We start from the raw sequence: 17,341 nt of genomic DNA on the forward strand, positions 1-17,341 counted from the left end.
ACTGGTGGATCACCATGAACTTGTGGAAACTTTACTTTATACCTTGTTAGGGTGGGATTTATTTTGCTTTGCCCCTAACCCTAGGATGAATCTTAGTGCTGGCACATAGCCTTTGCTCCTAAACTGAGGCCCTTCTGGGGTCTCTGTAGAAAGCCTGAGGGGTCTACCAAGCTCTTCTTGGCAGAACTTAAACTCCACACTCTGTCTTTCCTACAATGGGCAGCAGCTGAAGCTCTATTGGCTCTTCACACCCTTCACAGGCACCACTCTCCAGTGGGCTTCTTGCAGTCCTACCTGTGTGTGCACTGTTGAGAGGTTAGCTAAGGGTCCGAGGAAATCAGTGTGTAATATCTGGGGACTCTCTCCTCTGTGGCTCTCCTCTTTTTAAGAATTCATCCCTCCCCGGGCAGCCCCGGTGGTGCAGCGATTAGGCGCCGCCTGCAGCCCAGGGTGTGATCCTGGAGACCCACATCGTGCTTCCTGCCGGGAGCCTGCTTCTCCCTCTGCCTGTGTCTCTGCCTCTCTCTTCGCTCTCTCTGAATGAATAAATAAATAAATCTTAAAAAAAAAATAAAGGAAAGCACTTCAACTTAAAAAAAAAAGAATTCAACCCTCCCCCCAACAATAGCAGAATCCACATTCTTCTCAAGCTCACATGGAACACTCACCAAGATAGACCACATTCTGAGCCATAAAACACACCTTCACAAACTTAAAAGAAAAGAAATCATGCAGTGTCTGCTCTCAGTTCAACAAAATTAACCTAGAAATCAGTAACAGAAAGATGACTGGAAAATCTACAAATACATGGAGATTAAACAATATACTTCCAAATAACACAAGAAGCGAAGAAGAAGTCTAAAGGGAAATTTGCAATGTTTTTGAACTAAATGAAAAGAAAATACAACTTCATCAAAATCTGCCAGATGCAGCAAAAGCAGTGCTCAGAGGGAAATAGATGGTGGTAAATGCACATATTAGAAGAGGAGAAAGATCTAAAAATCAATAATCTAAGCTTCCACATTAGGAAACCAGAAAAAGAAGAACAAGTTAAATCCAAAGTGATCAGAAGAATAGAAATAATAAGGGTTAGAGGAGATGTCAATGAAATTGAAAACAGGAAATCAATAGAGAAAATTAAAGACACCAAAAGCTGGTTCTTTGAGAAGATCAATAAATTAATATGCCACTGGCCAGGCTAAGAAATAAAGAGGAAGGAAACAAACTATTAATATTGGAAATGAAGGAGGAGACATCACTACAGACCCATGGACAATAAAAGGATAATGAAGGAGTAGTATGAACAGCTCTACACCCACAAATGTAACGACCTAGATGAGATGGACCAACTCTGGAAAGACATGGTTTGCCAAAACTCACACAAGAAGAAATCATCTGAATAGGCCTATACCTATCAAAGAAATTAATCAATAATTAATAATCTTCCAAAACAGGAAGCACCAGGTCCAGATGGGTTCACTGGTGAATTCTGCCAAGTATTTAAAGAACAAATCATACCAATTCCCTACAATCTCTTTCAGAGGACAGAAGTAGAGGGAATATTTCTTAACTCATGTTATGACGCCAGCATTATCCTAATACCCAAAGCAAAGATGTTATGAGAAAACTAGAGACCAGTATCTTTAATGAACAGATATAAAGATCCCCAACAAATATTATCGAATCAAATCTAACACTGTATAAAAAGAATTATTCACCATGACCAAAGGGGATTGATCCTAGGTCTGCAATGCTAGTTTAACATTCAAAAATCAGTTAATGCAATCCATTACATTAAGAGGCTGAAAAAGAAAAATCACCTAATCATGTCAGGAGAGGCAGAAGAAGCATTTTCAAAATTCAAAGTCCATTCATGACAAAAAATCTCAGTAAACTAAGACATTCCCCCTATTTTCTAGCCACTCTGGGAGCCTGAACTGCCTTCTCTGACTCCTCAGACTTATCAGTTCCAGCTGCCCTGCCCTAAGCACAATGGGGAGAACCTCGAAAGAAAGTCATAGCAACAGATCTCATCCTACAGAGCAGATCCCTTCCTTCCAGGGCCAATATACCTCCGTGTGTGTGTGTGTGCATGCATGCGTGTGCCCACGCACGCACACACATGCACACAACTGCTTCATGCCATTGCAGGCTCTGTGCTGTTTTGTGTGTGTGTGTGTGTGTGTGTGTGTGTTGGGTTTTGTACATACCCAATCTTTGACTGCTCACAACCTCCTGTGGCCTCAGCTCGGCTTTATTCATCTTTTACAGATGTAGGAACCGAGGCTCAGAGAAGTCAGAGACCTGCCTCAGGTCCCACAACCAGCAAAGGAGAGAACAGGCTCCACAGCCACGTCTGTCAGATGCCAAAACCATGCCCAGAACCTCCCTCTGTCCTGGCCAATCCATACCTTCTTCTCTGTAATCGGGGAGAATAAGGCAGAGGCCAGGGGGGCCCTACACCAGCCTCTACAGGGAGTGGTACTGGAGGTTCCTGCTGCAGGGGTGAGAGGTGAGAACCCATTCCTCTGAGGGCTCCCCCAAACCTGTCTTATCAGCAAAGCATGGGGAGGGAGCCAGGAGGCGAAGAGCCTGAGTCACCTGCTGGTTGGAGAGCTGATCTCCAGATGGGGCCTCCTGACTGGTGCTGGTGCTACCATCACTCTGAGGCTCCATGGCACCAGGTCAGATCCCCCTTCCCCAGCTGAACTGTCCCCCAGTCCCTGCCCAGCCAGTGGGGACAAGGCCACCATGTTGTCAGTTCTTCAGCTATAAGGAGTGATGGGGATTTCAGTGGTAGGGGATTCTGGTCATGCAGTAGACCTCATGGGGGCTGTGCTGAAGTGATTCGGGACTTACTGCAGTTCTAGGGGCCAAATTATAATCTGCCACCTGTCTAGAGTCCCACTGCTGTCCTTTTGTTCCTTCTGTTGACCTTCTTCGTCTCTGTTCTTGTGGCCAAGTGCTTAACAAGAGAATATGATCATCCTGGTCAGTCACTTGGAACTAACAAGTGACATAGTGAGTGTGTGCTCCTGTTACAACCATTATCTCTGTTGGGTAAACTTTGTGCACAGCACCTGTCGACTGGGGCCCGGGCAGGTGATCTGTGCAGCCCCATGGGGGCAAGCTCAGAAGGACCTGGGCTTTCTGTCAGGCGATTAACCTCACAGTGGGCCCTGGTTGGGTTCAGTTCTGCGTTGGTTTCCTGAGGCTGATGTAATGAATGACCATGGACTGGGGGGCTGAAAACAATAGAAATGTATTGTCCCACATTCCTGGAGGCCTGGAAATCAAGGTGTCAACAGGGTCAGTTTCTTCTGGAAACTCTGAGGCAGAATCTGTCCCATGCCTCTCTCCTAGCTTCTGGTGGTTGCTGGTAATCCTTTGGTGTTCCTTGAATTCTGGAGTACACTCTTCAAGCTAGTACAAGTGTCTAGAGTTCAAAGACTACTCTTGGTTCAGGATCCCCCAAAGGAATGGACTTGAGCAAACTTCCAGCTTGCTTTTCACAGAAACAGACCTAACCAGAAAGCACATTGCTGACCTTCTCATGAATATTTATGGCATCCAAGGTCTTATGAGTTAGATTGTGTTCCCCCCCCCGCCCCACCCAGAACTCATATGTTGAAGTCCTCATGCCCAGTGCCTCCGCATATGACCTCATTTGGACACAGAGGTGAACAGTGGTCATCAGGTTTAAGTGAGGTCATCAGAGTGGGGCCTAATCCAGTGTAACAGGTGTCCTTACAAGAAGGGGAAGTTAGGCCAAGATGGAGGGGATGCTTCTACAAGCCGGAGGATGCCAAAGATTGCAGCAAACCGCCGGAAGCCAAGGAGGGGCAGGGGACCCATGCTCCCTGGCAGCCTCCAGTGTATTTTGAAAACATTCTTTTGGCTGCAAGTTACTAAATTAACTCAAGCTACCAGGAATAGAAGGGACTTTATTAGCCATCTACTGAGGTTGCTTTGTGAAGCCTGGACAGCGAGCCTGGAACCCGCCTCTCTACCTCTCCATGCTCACAGCAGCCCTCTACTCTGGGATGGATGAGGGATCAACTCTGCCTGGCTGTCAGGTGCTTTGTCCCCATCCCAAACTCACATAGCCATGGCCCATCAACTGTCCAGGGAGCTAGAGGAGGCAGGTGGGGGTGGGAACATGAACGAACATCTGAGCAAAAGGGGGTTCCTTGGAGCAGGGCAGACAACCCTCAGAGAGATGGCTGTCACTTTAGCGATGGTCATGTAATGATTATTACTCATGCTATGCATGGCCTACAAACTCTAAAACGTGACAATCAATCTGGTTTTATACTGTTGCAACTTAGCAGGGCAAATTACCTAAAATGCATTCTGATTCCAGACAGGAAAGACACTGGTGGCTGTCCTGAAAGCCACTGATGTGTCCCTCGAAATTCATTTGTTGAAACCTAAACCCACCCCCCTCCACCCCCACCCCCATCTGATGGTATTGGGAGTTGGGCCTTTAGGATCAGAGTAGGCTATGAGGGTGGAATCATCATGAATAGGATTAGTGCCCTTGTGAAAGAAACCCCAGAGAGATCCCTTATCCCTTCCACCATGTGAGGACATGAGTCCCTGAACCCAGAAGTGGGCCTCCACCAGACACCAAATCTGCCAGCACCTTGATCATGGACTTCGTAGCTTCCAGAAGTGCAAAAAATAAAGGTCTGTTGTTTGTAAGGCACCCCATCCATGGTACTCTGTTAGAGCAGCCCAAATGGATAAGACAACCACAGAAAGCTCCAAGTAGGGCACCCAGGTTGGTGGCGGAGTCACTGTGCTAAAGTCTAGCAACTGGAAGACCCACACTCTGTGAATTCTAGGCCTGTGTGACGGCATTCTAGGACAAGGGTTCTGTGGCCAGTTGCATTTAGAACGACCGTTCCTTACAATCCCTTCTTTAAAAAAAAAAAGAAAAAAAGATTTTATTTATTCATGAGAGACACAGAGAGAGAGAGAGAGAGAGGCAGAGACACAGGCAGAGGGAGAAGCAGGCTCCATGCAAGGAGCCTAACTTGGGACTCGACCCTGGGTCTCTAGGATCACACCCTGGGCTGAAGGCAGGTGCTAAACCGCTGAGCCACCAGGGCTGCCCCTTGCAATCCCTTCTTGAAGAGCCAATGCACTTTGGCACTTAGAAGAGCCTGAGAAGTCCCATGAGGGGTGCAACCTGTTTGACCTTGTTTAAAGCATCATTTCCCAAAGTTACTGGATTCTAAGTGCGTTTTTCATGAACTGCCTAGTATCATGCCCAGAAGTAGTGCTAAGGAAACCCATGTGGGGGGGTACCCCCCAACCTGATACTAGCCCCACCTTGGGGCTCTCTCGGACAGGAGCATTCCACATGGAGGCTTCCTGTGTCCCTTAGTGTCTGACACTGAGAAAGTCCTTCCTCATGTTGCATTAATGACCTGCACCCACGCCTGGATGCCTTCACAGTCTCCCTGGTCTGCTCTGCTCACCTTCTTCACATCACCAAATCCCCTTCCCCGGTTGCCCTCCTGGACACCTTGAATTATATGGCCCCACATAAATTTATTCCCACAACTAGACCAAACCCCCAAGAGTAGTCTGACCTACACAGAATGGAGTGAGCACATCGTTTCTCTTCCAGAAGAGATCTCAAAACTTATCCTTCATTAAGTATTTATCAAAAACCTTCTCATGGCCCCGGAACTGTGCCAGGGCTCTAGGGAGCCACCCAGAAATGCCCTCAGCGGCCTACTGTGTATTGAGGAGGCCAAAGAAAATGTCACAAGATTACATAGCAATATAAATTAAATTATTCACACCAGCAATACAATAAATGTTGCCATAACAGTATATGATGAGCCCCTGAGAGCATAAAGGACAACCCAAATCACCAAAAGCCTCAGTGCCCACGTCCCCAACCCCAAAGTGCCAGAGATGCACCAGAAGAAATGCCAGTCTGGAAGCCAGGCAGGAGAAAGCAGGTATCTGATCTGCTTCCATGTCTCTTTCTTCCTGTCCAGGTTTGTGGTGAAGGGTTCATCTCCTGAGTACTGTGGCCTGAGTAGATGGTTATCCTCCCTGGGTCATGGCAGGATGCAGAACACACCTTCCCAGGGGGCAGAACTGGAAGCAGAGGCCAGGATAAGACTCCACAGCAGAAGGCTCTGTACACCAGGACCAGCGCCTGTGAACGCCCCAGTAACCCTAGGATGTGCTACCATCAACAGGGAGAAAGAGGAGGGGGCATCTGGGAGGCTCAGTCAGTTAAGTGTCTGACTCCTGATTTCGGCTCAGGTCATGATGTCAGGGTCGTGAGACCTGCTTAAGGTTCTCTCCGTTTCCTTCTACCCTTCCCTCCCTCCCTCGCATGCACATTCTTTCTCTTTCAGAAAGAAAAAAAAAGAATAGTGAGAAAGAGGGTCTTCAAGCACACCAGAAAAGGCTTTGCTTCCCATTGGACTCCACCAAAGGAGGTTACCCACCTGCCTTGTTCCCAGAGGACCTTCGGTAAATTTTTATTGGTGAGCGAACAAGTGCATGGTGGATAAAGGAGAGAAACAAAAAGTTGGGCTTCCCACCCGAAGAAGTCCTAGCACAGAGTTAAATGGCCACGTGAGTGAAGGAATGAAAGACACATTCCCTTTAGGAACTGAAATACTCTGAGTATCCTGCATGCTGATGGTTTCCCTCACAATCCATTCATCAATCACCCAGAAAGACACAAACAAGTTCTTGCGCAAGAATGTGAAGCAGAGTTAATGATGTACTCCGCTCATGTGCACACGCATGCACGCACACACACACACCAACAGAGGTGCACACAAGCTTACCTGTGGGTGTGTGGCCTGTGGTCTCTTCTTCGCTCTCCTCTCTCAGGTACCGACTCAGCCTTGTCCCCTTCTCTGGGCCTGCTCTGGAGGGTGGCCCTCCTTTGCAGGATCAGCCAAGGCCCTTCCCCCAGCCCAGTCCCTACCCTTCCCACTCCCACTGGCCTCACAAGGCCAGAGGCCCTCCTTCCTCTTGGGAACGGTGGCTCATCTCTGCCCTATCAGGACAGCCAGCAGCTCTGGTCGGTAGCTAAGGTCAGTGCTGAGCAAGGGTCCAGGGCCCCCTTCTCCGAGTGACAGGACTGGTGTCTCCTAAGAGGCCACAGAGACGGTTGTAGGGGAGAAACAATAATTTTCCCTCTACCCTCCTGAGTTCTTGGCTGAGAGCCCTGTGATAAAAGACAGAGTAACAAAGAGAAACACAAACAGAAGTTTATTAACATGTGCACCTCATGCATCCATGGGAGATACCCAGAAAAAAAATGAGTAACTCCCCAGGTGGCCCAAACCACCGGTCAAATGCCATCTCCAGCCAAAGACAAAAGGCAGACAGGAGTGGGCGTCCCGGTACGGGGAGGTCACCAGGGAAAGCACAGTAAACAAGGCTAGGGTTGTGCAGAGTTGAGTGGCCGCTTTGGGGTTCCTGTGGCTTAGAGTCAGCGGCCCTTCCTGCTGGAGAGGGAGACACCCCCACACCCGGAGCTGTCTCTGCACATGCAAATTTCTCTTACAAAAGTGCAGCTGCTACTCTGTCTTCTGAGCTTCTCCTGGGTCTACTGTTTCTTAAAATAATCAGCTCAGAATAACCCTCACGCCAAAGAGGCACATTTTGGGGTGGCATATCCTGCTACCCTTCCCGGTCCAACATTTTGTCCTCAGGGCAGTGAAGTCCTGGCCGCGAGGCCCATGTTGCAGCCAGGCCTCTGCGCCTGCCTTCCCTGCCTGCGCTTTCCTCCACTGCGTGTCTTCCCGTGGGAATAAATCCTACCCGGGCCCGAGGCAGGGGTTCCTTCCTGGCCGGCCAGGGAGAGGCTCCGTGGGAGAAGGCCGGTTCCGGACTTGACTCAGCCTGTGGCTCCTTTTGCCGCCTTGAGCCCCACGAGGACAGGAAGCGGGTCTCCCTCCCCGTCTTCTCTCCCTTGGGCACACTGCACACAGTAGGTGCTCCTTTGCCCATGTCCGTGCAGGACTCCGCCAGGCGCTTTGCGGGCGGGCAGGGGCGGGGTGGGGGGTCTCCAGTCGATTGTCCCAAGGATCCTATCTTGCGTTGTGATCACATTTTACCATAAGGAAAATGTTTCTGAGGAGGAAAACCACATAATCTTTGTTCTGCTTGAAACAAAGCTGCATTTTTGAAACCGCTTGTAGCAGATTTTACAAACCGTCCTTTGTCTGGGGGGATGGAGGTGAAGGATTCATCTTGAGCACAGGATGCAAAAGAGTAAGTGGCCAACTATTTTTCTATTATGTTCCTAAAATAGATCGGGTGCTGGGGGGAGGCTTGGCCCTGGCCCCGAGCCCACAGGGAGCGCCGTTGCAGCTGAGACGGAGGCCCCTCCAGAGCGCTTTCAATCGCTCAGTGCTATCTTCAAGTGCAGAAATCTTCTCCTGATTTTTTTTTTCCAGGACAAAGTCCTCGGAGCATTATTCAGCATAACGAAAACTTGGTGAGATGTACGGTTTAAACATTGGCAAATTGAGGACACGGAGTGCTTTTAAAAGCCACGGCCAAAAATCTGGCAATCGTCTTCCCATAATAATTGAAAAAAGATCTGACACATCTGTGCTCAATTTCCGCTTTGGAGGATCCGGGGTGAGTCGTTGATAAGGACGATGCTCTGCTCAGAAAGACGGTGATGCACAGGGGGCAAGGCTGGGTTAGTGACGGGTACAGGTAGGCAGGGGAGGGCCATGACCACCGCCCCCTCAGAGCGTCCGCGGGATGCACGCATGTGTGCAAACCATCGGGTGATCCGGGGACCAGCCTGCACCCAAGGTCACCCAGGCAGTACCAGGCGGAAAGCAACAGCAAATCCAAACACAGCCCAGAACACCCTGGCTCTGCAGAGTCTGGAAAAGCTTACAAGGATTAATTGGCCGGGCTGGGGTGGGGGCGGAGGTGAACTCAAGAGTCCTGTTAGGGCAGGCAAAACAAGCCAACCTGAGCCGTGGGCAAGTCCCCTGCTTATCCTGGTGTCCTGATCTCACCAGTGGTCCTTCGACAGGAAAACTGTGCCATGGGTATCTGAGACCCCCCCACCCCCAACAAGTGGTAGGGAGGAAGCAGATGGAGCCGTCCCAACCTGCTGAACTCTCCCGAAAGACAGGTATCAAATATGCTGAACACCAACTGTCCCTCTGTTTATCCAACATCCCCACGTCCTGGAGGAAGCGATGTGTACAGGTGACGTGTTGGGCAGACTTTTATGTTGTGGTCCCTTCCGAGTCATTGCATTAAAACCAAGTGCGATCTGATGCCTAAAAGGCAAACGCTCTCTTCTGTTGTCAACTTCTGTTTTCATTGGTTTGGTTGTTTCCCCTTTTTTTCAAAAAAAGATTTTTATTTATTCATTTGAGAGAGTCAGTGAGAGAAAGAAAAAGAAAGAGAGAGAGAGAGCATGAGCCAGGGGAGGAGCAGAGGGAGAGGGAGAAGCAGACTCCCTACTAAGCAGGGAGCCCGATGCTGATGCCCGGCTGGATCCCAGGACCCTGAGGTCATGACCTGAGCCAAAAGCAGACACTTAACCGACTGAGCCACCCAGGTGCCCTGTTGTTTGCCCTTTTAAAACACTCTTTAAAAAAAAAAAAGGATGTATTTATTTTACAGACTGACTGGGGTGAGGGACAGAGGTAATGGGGAGAGAGGCAGAGAAGTAGACTCTCCCCACTGAAGGTGCTGAGCTCCCCAGGGCTCCATCCTAGGACCCCAAGGTCAGGACCTTGAGCGAAAGCATGTGTGGGAGGCTTAACGAACTAAGCCACCCAGGTGCCCCGAAAACACTTTTTTATTGAGGTATAATTTACACATAATCAGATGCATGAATTTTAAGTGCAGATGTACTTCTACATGCATGTAGACAGGCATGCAAAAATTTTATGACACATGTGTACATGCGCGTCACAGGGGTAACCAAATGGTTTCAGTTTTCCCGCGACTATCCCTGGTTCAAAACTCAACGTCTGACCTGTAGGGAAGCCCCTATTCCCTGGACGGTTGGTCACCCTATGTAGCAACCACCTCGCTGCAGGTGCACAGCATTGCCGTCACTCCAAAAGTTCGCTCGCTCGTGCGACTTTGTAGTCATTCTCCGCCCCCAGCCAGCAATCGCTGTTCTGACTTCTATCACCATATCACAGGTGGCACCTGTTTTAGAATTTCATAGACATCGAATCAGTCAGTGCTTTGTGTCTGGCCTCTTTCACTCAACGCGATGTTTTAGAGATGCTTCTACGTCGCTGCCTTGTTAGCCTCCACGGCCCAGTGGTCTGTCGCTGCAACGTGCTTTATCCACTCACGTGGCGATGGGCCCTGGGTTGGTTTTCAGCTTTCGGCTAGTGGGGATACTCTCGTACATGCCTTTTTGTGGACATGTTTTCATTTCCCTCGGTGGAACACCGAGGAGTTGCATGACCGGATCGCAGGGTAGGTTATGTTTCTAAGGGCAGCATTCCAAAGTGGCTGCACAACTGACCCTCCCCCCAACAAAGTCTGAGGGCGCCATGTGCTCAGCGTCCTCACCCACACCTGCTCTTGCCAGTCTTTTCCACTGTAGACATTCCAACGGGTGTGAAGTGGGGTATGACTTGGTTTTACTTTGCATATCCTTGCTGATAAGGACACTGAGCACCTCTCCACTTAGTGGTTGGTCATTTGTATATGTTCTCATATGAGGTGTCTGCGCATGTCTACAAGTCTCTTGCCCATTATTTATGCATTTATTTATTTTAATCACTTTATTTATTTTTTCCTCATGGTAAGTGTATTCTTTAATCCCCATCTCCTCTTTCTCCCATCCCCCCACCATCCCCCCACTGGTAACCATCAGTTTGTTCTTTATAGTTGAGTCTTTTTTTTAATTTGTTCTCTCTCTCTCTTTTTTTTTCCTTTGCTCATTTTTTTTTTCTTAAATTCCACATCGGAGTGAAATCATACAGTATTTGTCTTTCTCTGACTGATTTCACTTAGCATTATGCCCTCTAGCTCCATCCGCGTTGTTGCAAACAGCAAGATTTCATTCTTTTTTATGGCTAAATAATATTCCATTGTATGTATGCACCACATCTTCTTTATCCATTCATCTGTCTAAGGACACTTGGGCTGTTTCCATAGTTTGGCTATTAGAAATAATGCTGCAATAAACACAGGGTGCATGTATCCCTTTGAATTTTTTTGGGGGGGGTAAATAGGCAGTAGTATCACTCCTCAGTGATAGGATAGTTCTGTTTTTAATTTTTTGAGAAATATCCATGCTGTCTCCACAGTTCTTGCCCATTACTTAAAGGATTTATCTATATTTTTCTTCTTGATTTGTAGGACATCTTTATATATTCTGGAGAGAAGTGCTTTGTCACATCTATGCATTGTGGATATTTTCTCCCAGACTGTGGCTTGTCTTTCATGTTCATAATCAAATTCTTAAATAAGCAGAAATGTTTAATTTTGATGAAATCCAATATATCAATTTTTTACTTGATGATTAGTGTACACTCTCTAAGAAATGTTTGTCCACCCCAAGGTCTCAAGGATACTCTCCTCCATTTTCTCCTAGAAATTTTTTAGTTTTAGCTTTTAAATTTAGGCCTGAAATCTACTGTGACTTAATTATTGTGTGTGTTGTGAGGTGATGGTCAAGCTGTATTTTGCTTGTGGGTATCCAGTTGTTCCAGCCCCATTCACTAAAAAAAAGACTTTCTTTTCTCCATTAAATTTTCTTGGTGTCCTTGTCAAAAGTCAGTTGACCACTGTGGTGGCCTGAATCCCTGGAACTTAGTTGTTTAGGGTTTTTTTTTTTTTAATGCATTTTTTTTTACCCTCAGTTGGGTAATTTTATTGCATTATTCCATTCCTCCATATCAGTATCCTTTTTTCTATGTTATCCTATCTTCATACTATTCAATGAATTTTTAATTGCAAATATTTTATTTCCCAGTTCTACAATTTCTATTTGGTTCATTTTTAGAATTCCCAAATCCTTCCTGAAATTCCCTCTCACTTCATCCATTATACCCATCTTTCTATTATTTTTATATTAGTCATCTGCTAATCTCATCATCGGGGTCACCTCTGAGTCTCTCCTGACTGGTGAGTTTTCCTCTTGAGCTACATGTTCTTGCAAGGAATTCCTTATTTGCACTGGACACAGTGGGCAGTACCCGCCAGCGACTCTAGATTCTATTATTTTCTTTTGAAGAGTGCTGACTTTGGTTCTAGCAGGCAATTACCTTGAGCCCATGTCACCTTGATTTGCTGAGACTCAGTTTGAGGCTTTGCTCCAGGATGTCTATTTTGATTTTCCTGTCATAACCCTTAGTCCTTGAATGTGGTCTTAGTCCTTCTGGAGTTTCAGTGAAAGGCTCACAAGTGTGTGCCATGTCCCTCTAATTTGGTAGGACTAGAATTCCTACTTCATCTCCCCAGCACCAGGCAGCTGCTGGAACCCCTGTTCAACTCACTTATTGCTTTCTTCTGGGTGCCTTGGCGTCTCACCTCACACACCTACCTCAAGACTCAGCCATGGGTTCTGAATAAGTTAGTACGCAGATCCTGAAGCTCATTCCTCTATGCAGCCCCCTTCTCTGGGACTTCCTCCCTAAATTCCAAGCTGTGCTTGTAGCCTCAATCCCTAACATCTAGCACCTCAGTCCAACCGGTCTTCAGTTCTATCCCCAGGGTACCCTAAAGCCTGAGAATGTCCTTTGGGGGAGTGTTGTCCCTTCTTTTACCTCCCTCACTGCACAGGTTTTAACCACTCCAGTTTCTATCTGCTTTGATCACCCTCCAGTGCCTGAAAATGGCCATTTTTAATATTTTGAGTTTTGTAATTGTTGTCAGTAGGATGATTAGTTTGATATAAGCTTCATCTCCATTGCTAGAATCTAAAAGTCCTCTGGCACCTATTTTTAAAACCACCTGAAGTAGAGTTAATAAATCCCACGGTAGGAGAAAATTTATTCCATTGGCTTGTCAATAAGTATTAGCAGCATTTCTCCTCCACAAGTAAAAGAGGAAATTGGTCTTCACATCCTCTTCCATATGGCACCTTATGAAAGGGCTTTTTACACCATCAAGCCACAAACATTTTCTATGCCCCCATGAGTCCATGACCCTGACCAAGGCTCTCTGGGGTATGAAAAGGCAACCGTAGTCCCAGGTCCCGGGAATGCTGCTTAGGCAGAGCTGCTCCGAGGGGCTAGCTAAGGAGGTGACACTGTGCAGGAGGACAGCCACCCTCAACTTTCTCCCCAGAGACACACGTGGCACATAATTAACCTAAGTGTGATGTCCTCCTACCAAAGTGTCTCTTTTGTGCAAAATTCCTGCCACTGGGGAGCACTCGGTGAGGTTATTACTATGGTACTATCACTTAGAGCAAATACTTTCCCAGACTTCAGCATACTTTACCAGTGACACATTTCACACCCACTGGGACTCTCCAGACCTGCCGCCAGAGCCACTAGGGAGCTATGTGTGCACCATGGAAAAAGGATATTTGGGAGGATGAGTCTGCCTAATAAGTAGAATGGCTTGAATTGGGACAATATAGAATGGGAAGTGAGATGGCTCAGGACAACTTCAAAATATCATCCTTTAAAACTGTATTCAAATTTCCTATTCACATGCCTTTTTGTGGTGAGGGGGAGAAGAATCCAGCTTTCATCACATTCTCAAAGGAGTTCACAATCCCCCCAAATTTAAGACTTACTGGTTTAGAACCCAGACTTTTTTATTACCATGAACTCAATCACTAAAAATTTTTAAATTCCCCCATAAATATTTGTATATTTATTTATGGATAAATTATCTTCATAATCTATTACCAGTAATTAATAAATCAAGGAAAAATATCCACTTAACATGAAACTAATCATTAATGATAGGAAGTGTAAAATCAAGTTTCATAGTTTCTTTTTTTTTTAGGTTTTATAATTTCTGATAATCACTAACTGTTCTCATCGAGTCTAATAACCTTATATTGAGGTCAATGAACAGCTTCTACTTGAACAAAGAAACATGTTTCTCATTTTCCTATTTGTGATTTGGGAGAATTAATTTTTTTTAAGACTCTTTGAAATCGTTTGAAGCCATTGGTTTACTCTTTGAGTTTTGGCTAAAAACTAGCTTGTGTAATCCATAAATCCATTTAGCCTTGCTAATTCAAATAGATTAAAATACTCTGAAAATGATCGCCTGAGAGAGAATGACAGTGCCAGCACCTGGGAATGTGCTGGCACATTCATGTCATTGTGACATGACATGTCACATCTCATTGTGACATGACATGTGGCCACTTGAAGTTATGTATCAAATATTAATATGTAAAGGGGCTCATGTCAAATTATGGGGTCATAATATCAAGTTAATATTTGACATGGAACATGTTTATTTTTAGTTTAAAATACATATTTATAGAAGTTCTAGTATACAGCTCTCCCTGTACCCAGTAGATTGTCTCGTGCACGCCACCCTGGAGACCCCCAAGTCCAAGAAATGATTCACAACCAGTCATCCACAGGTGTGATACGGCGAGCCTGGTACAGACCATGGAGTGTCAGCAGAGAGGCAGAAGGGGGACGAAAACAATCAGATAGAGATGAAGGAAAGATTAAATCTGAGCTGAGGGGAGAAATAAGAGTCCCAAGATGATTCTAATGTTTCAACCCCGAGAGACAGGAACAAGTAACTGGAAATGGTAAAATTGGGCTGGAAGGGGGGTATCAGTCCAATGTTCTACTCCGGATACGCTGTGTACAAGCTGCTAAGGAGGGAACAGACAACGGCCAGCTGGCCCCTGGACACTCGCCAGTCGCCTCCCAAGCACGGGAGGTGGAGACTCTGACCTCAGCCAGCCTGTTCCCAGCATGATTTGGCTCCACGTTCTGCCCACGGTCTTTCAAGCCATCCCCGCGAGGGGCTATAAGTCGCCCCAGCCTTCTAGCTGTACTCCAGGTGGGGCCCTGCCAACCCACGTTCCTCGGAAGAGCAAGGCCAGAATACAAGTAAAAGAAATCTGGGGCAGAACGGCAGGCAAGCCTTGCTCAATGGACCCGAGTGAGTCACCTCTCAGCCCACGTGACCTCCCACGGAGAGCCGCAAGCTGGATGGCACCCCCAGAGGCGCTCATTAACTTCTTCCTCCAGCCAGCCCACGGGCTTGCCTAATGAGGTCCCAAACAAAGGAAACACTGGGCGGAGGGTGGAAATTCCACGTGGGCTCCACTGCGGGGTACCCCTCACCGAGGTTGCCCTGGCTACAGCCACATTGTCATGGAGGTGGCCCCTGTCTCTTCATGAAGGGCCTCTGCACCAGGCTTGGAGGTGAACATACTCTTCTCTTGGCCTGGACAGGTATGCTCTCCACCTCCTGCCCTGAAATCACCCCTCGTGGGCAGTGTAAGCGTCTGGCGTAGGAAGGCGTCCTGTGGCCGTGGTGACACACCACGGAGAAATCTTCTAGGTGGAAGTACATTCCCCGTTTACCATGCAGGAGAGGCCGAGGGTCCGGGGCTGAGAAAGCCTCAGCTTCTTGGTGAGCCTGGGGCTCAGCCGGACTGGATGAGATCTCGTAGCTTCCTATCTCCCTCCCAGGGCCACCACGAGAACAGGGGGGACCACAGAGCCGCCCAATGTCCCTGCCCCAGGCCCCGGCCAGCAGGAGCTGCTGCCCACCATTCACTCCAGATCCGGGTCTTTGGGGCAGGATCTGAAGGGATTGAATGGCTTATTTGGATCAATATTGAAGCTTCATTATTGAACAAAGCATTTATTGATTGCCTGGGTGTCACGCCGGCCCTGAAATACCTCTTTACATGGAGGGCCCTGGTCCCCCGTCCCGATAAATCAGGCATTAGCATTTCCACACAAAGGGGAACCCTGATTCTAAAGTGACAAGCAGCTGCTCGGAGAGCACTCGGCCAGAGGGGAGGAAAAGCACGTGGACGATGGTCTGGGAGGTCATGAGCTCATAGGACTGAGGGTCAGCAACACTGGTTCTGATGATTCCCAAAAGGTGGCTCCTTCGCAGTAGTGGGGGGGGGGGGGATGACGAGGAGAGATGGAGGGACGAAATTCAGCCCAGTGTCTGAGAATACTGACTAGGGACTGGGACTGTTTAGAAACCGTTCTGGCCGGTCCCAGGGAGTGAGTCCTCTGTCTCTGGACAAAAGCCACTGGGGACAGTGTCGGGGCCTGGATCAGTTCCCCAAGTTCAGCCGTACGTTCCCAGTATGATGAAGCAGAGGTACCTCCCAATCCCCAGGGATAGAAAGGTGAGTGAGGTGAGTGAGGCATGGCCTGTCCCTGCCCTCCTCATGTCAGCAGACCACCAAGGAAGAATCTAAGCGCTGAAATAAAAGGTGGCTCAAGGTTCTGATGAAGAACGATGAGGGAAGTAGAGGCAGCCTTGGGGAGCTGGGAAGGCTTCCTCTAGAAAGGAGACGTGGGAGGCTTCAATGGGACTTGGGAAGTTCCAACTACCTCAGGAGCCCCGAGAGAGCAGCGGCCGGGGTGTGTGTCCTCTTACATCACGCCCCAGCCTCCAGCGCAGCACCTGCCAGGTAGTGGGTGTAAGTGAAGTGACGCGAATGAGAACCAGCCTGAGCGAAGACACAGAGTGACCACCACGCATCCCGGGCTCCAGGAGTGGTGACCCACTTCCTGTAAGGCTATGGGCAGACCAGATGTTTCTTCCAACCAGGGTTGCCCCATCCAAGGAGCATGGGGTTGCAGATGGTGTCATATGGCGCAGGGGATTCAATCAGCAGACATTGTGTCTCAGAGCCTACGATGTGTCAGGCGTGTGCAAGCTCCAGGGACATGGCAACGAACAGGGTCACAGCCCATAGCACCTGCCGTTTCTGCCTTGCCCACCCACTGCACTGAAGTCCGCTCAGGTGTCCTGAGCACCTGGATCTGCCCCTCTCCCCTCCTTCCTGTGTCTTCTCTTGCTGGCTCTCCCCAGCGATAAAACCTCATCCACTTTCCCTGCTCCTGCAGGGTCCCTCTTCTGTTCCCTGCTCCATCCAGCTTCCAAGGGACTTCCCAAGAACCCAAGCCAACCTGGTCACCATCACTTGGTTAGAGATATACCAAAACGGGGACACCTGGGTGGCTCAGCGGTTGAGCGTCTGCCTTTGGCTCAAGGCATGATCCCAGAGTCCTGGGGTTAAGTCCCACGTCAGATTGCCTGCAGGGAGCCTGCTTTGCCCTCTGCCTGTGTCTCTGCCTCTCTGTCTCTCCTGAATAAATAAAATCTTAAAAAAAGAGAAATATACCAAAATGTCAACTGTACTTATCTGTGG

The 17,341-nt window shown here is 48.0% G+C and overlaps 1 protein-coding gene across 2 annotated transcripts in view; it reads right to left on the bottom strand.

Moving 5' to 3' along the window:
- RAB17 (RAB17, member RAS oncogene family) overlaps positions 1-8,045 on the bottom strand; it is a 39,524-nt gene extending 31,479 nt beyond the window's left edge. The window contains exons 1-2 of one of the 2 annotated variants that reach the window (XM_025463572.3): positions 7,813-8,045; positions 6,828-7,213 (exon numbers count right to left, since the gene is read on the bottom strand). The gene's annotated coding sequence lies outside the window, so the exon portion shown is untranslated. The remainder of the gene's footprint in view (positions 1-6,827; positions 7,214-7,812) is intronic. The other variant, XM_025463570.3, reaches the window with a different exon arrangement.
- Between the last annotated feature and the right edge of the window lie 9,296 nt (positions 8,046-17,341).

The sequence above is a fragment of the Canis lupus genome, chromosome 25 (assembly GCF_003254725.2).
Source record: "Canis lupus dingo isolate Sandy chromosome 25, ASM325472v2, whole genome shotgun sequence".
Classification (NCBI taxonomy): Eukaryota; Metazoa; Chordata; class Mammalia; order Carnivora; family Canidae; genus Canis; species Canis lupus.